Here is a 3,624-nt window from a genome sequence, read left to right as displayed (position 1 = left end):
ATGTCACTCGGTACCTTACAGACCACAGATTGGCCAGAATGCAATTAGATCTCCTAGCATCTTCCAGGAGCAATGAGTGACTGCGCTTGGCCTCAGGGGAAGGAGCTCATCTGCCATTTAAAGGCCAATCCTCCCGCAAGGGACCAGCAGTTCTCTTTTAGGTAGTATCCCTCTGAATTGGGCCACCGTTCATAGGAACTAATGTTCTAGTAGAGATTTGTAATTGCATATAGGTAAGCAGTTAACTATAGTCTAAGCTGGCTTAATATTAGGGATAAGAAACGATCGTGCTTGGAGGAGCTGAGACATTTACGGCCGGTTGTGGCAGGTACTTAAGGGTCTTATTTGATGGAGGGACTATGGGTATGTGTGAAAGAGTAAAATTGTGTAAACCGATTTTCTGGGTGAAATTGAGTTTCTGAAGAAAAGGTTCTGTTAACAAGTGTAGTACATAGTCACGGAATCACGTAGTGAGAATGAAGGAAAATGCCAAATGGCAGTGTGGTTTTCAGAAGTGTGACTGCTGTGTCAGTGGTGAGTAGGGTCTAATTTCTGCCTGTCTCCTCGTTCAGGGAATTACATTATAAAAATTCTTCCTATCTATCAAAAGACAGATGTTTCTTGCCTGTCATTGGACGATTGTAGTACCTTACATAAAAAAAAGATCAGTTTGAGCAGATCTTGGTTAAAAATTCTAAATTTTTACAATGTAATTCTTAAATCTGCGCTAATCAAGTAATTCATTTATATAGCTATCAAAGAGGGTTCGTTATCTGAGGCGATAAAAAGAAGTCAGGCACCTTCTATTCACTGCACCTTGGAAGGAATTCTAATCACGGAAAACCTTTATCGTGAAAAGAATCCCATCTTAAAGTATCAAATTCTTTTCGGGACCAAAGTTCATTTTCCTCTCTCTCTCTCTCTCTCTCTCTCTCTCTCTCTCTCTCTCTCTCTCTCTCTCTCTCTCCTCTTTTTTTTTTGAGAGAGAGAAAGAAAATCTTTGGAATTCAGGTAGTGCTGCTTTCAAAGTTAGTCCGAATCTCTTCTTTTCCTTGTTTTTCTCCGAGATTCTGCATTAATTTATGGAAAAAAATATGACGCTTCATACTTAGCTTCATCGTGTCGGCTGCATGAATGATGTCAATCAGTAACAATCAAAATAGTGATAAGATTTTTCGCTCATCGAACCAGAATTGCTGCCTAATGAAGTGGCTATTAAGAGTTATTAACGAAAAGAAGGAAAGGCTGAAAGGAATTTCGAGTTTTATGAAAGTTCAGATCGACGTACAGGATATTTTTAAGTAACAGTCAGTGAAATTTCATATCCTGATATTCGTATGTACGAAGAGAGGTGGAGCTCTTTCCACAATAAATCGATCTGCAATTAACAAATCTTTTTGTAATTTTATTTGCTAAATATCAGTTCTTAAAACCTTTGAATCGGCCAGTAATTTAGGGAGTGAGAGTAGAATAGATAACAAGTAATATGAAATACTTAAAATGGAAAGGTCATATCAGGCAACGGGAACCACTGGCTTTTCATATCTATATATAACGAGAGAAGTAGTGAATCTAAATACGAACAATGAGCGAATAAGGAATGTGCAATGATAACCTTACTTTCCTATGTGCCTCAGATCAAAAGTTTAATATATGAATATATGAGACATATATTTCTGTTGTTTTACTAACTCTTAATAATACATCCGCATAGGAAAACGAATCGCTAAAAGTCGAAGAATGATAAGGGGAATAGGAAAGAGAACCTGAACGATAACTTGACATTGTCTTTTGACTATGGTAGACTAAAGTAATAGTATAAACGGAATTATTATAACTATAAATATAACCAAGTCGACTCGATCAGATAACTGCCACGACCACCATAACAAATAGTAATAATATAACAATGATAACATTGATAACGTAAAAAAGAAATCCAACTAAAAATCTGGTCGAACACATAACGCCTCAGATTCTGCATCTGCACCACATCATTATCCAGAAGGAGGAGCCGGAGGAGGAGGAGAAGAAGAAAAGTGACGAGAAAATAGAGAAAGAGTAAGAGAAGGAACGAGGAGAAGCTCCTTCGAGGATCGAACATCACTGAATTATATTCGGCTTCCTTGGTTATTATCTGATGAATATTTATGGCGGCGGTGACACTGTATTACCCAGAGTTTATTTGGAAGCAGATTCATTACTCGGTGTTTGATTCTCCTTTACCTCCAGTTCTGGTATTGTCTCTTGTTTAATTGTTGGTTTACCAAGTATCGCTGTTTGTAGTCTCTCTCTCAAGATAAGCATAAAGATTGTTAAACATATATTCACTTACATCCAAGGTAAGCTTATTCGATACCAATGGGTAGTGTTGGGTTTGATTTTTATAATCATAAAAGATGGTGCACGTGATCAGGTATCTAATATATATATATATATATATATATATATATATATATATATATATATATATATATATATATGTGTGTGTGTGTGTGTGTGTGTGTGTGTGTGCGTGTGTGGGTGGGTGTGTGTGTGTGTGTGTTTGTGCGTGTGTTGGGGTGTTGCCTTGCAATTGTTTAACTAACAAGGCACCCCGTTGGTTATTTTCTGACATGCGATAATATTCGCAATGTATCGGTTTGTATACATCACATCTTAGACAAGTATCATGTCTGTGATGATATTTCTTCTAAGTATCCATCTATCGTAGGTAGGTTTGAAGTCGGTAAACACATAGTGAGATAACAAGTTATATTTAACAAGTTTTTACATCACAATGATAACGACAGGAAGATTTGGAGAGGTCTTAAAGCGGAGAGAGGTGATAGAAGTCTGATATACAATTCTGTTGAGAGTACATTAGTCGAGTGACATATTTTGCAATGTTACACAAACACACGGGTATACGAATCTAGGTCTGTGACGTAGGCACAGGCCATCACAAGAACGTCAACATGTATTTTGCCAATTGATGATCCAAGTGTATTTAAATGAAGATGTGGTACAAAGCTTCGTCTATTCACTAACCAATATTTAGAGATATTGCAAGATCCTACTAGACTACGGTAGTCATCATATTAACACAACAACATGTTGCTTCACCTGGAATGACATACTACATTCTATTTAATATGTAATTATTACACACACACACATACACACACACACACACACACACACATATATATATATATATATATATATATATATATATATATATATATTATATATATATAGTATATATAGATATATAGTACATATATATATATATATATATATATATATATAGTTATGTATATATATCTATATATATATATATTATATTATATATATGTATATATATATATATATATATATATATATATATATATATATCTATCTATATGTATCTATAAACATATATATATATAGTTATATATATATATGTATATTGTCGATGCGGGAAAGTTTGGGCATCTTCTATGCGCGACTGTTAACAATATGTCCGCTGCGCGATGAAAAACAACTTGCTTGCTGCGCAGTCGTAAACAGCTGTTTTTGTGGTAAAGAAAAGTTTGGTAATTGAATTTCGGGCCACTCGATATAAGACATAAGCGTATACTCTTGTCCCATCAAAAAAAA

Source organism: Macrobrachium nipponense, chromosome 17, assembly GCF_015104395.2.
Source record: "Macrobrachium nipponense isolate FS-2020 chromosome 17, ASM1510439v2, whole genome shotgun sequence".
NCBI lineage: Eukaryota > Metazoa > Arthropoda > Malacostraca > Decapoda > Palaemonidae > Macrobrachium > Macrobrachium nipponense.
The sequence above is the reverse complement of the archived record's forward strand: the minus strand, read 5'-3'. Positions refer to the sequence as shown.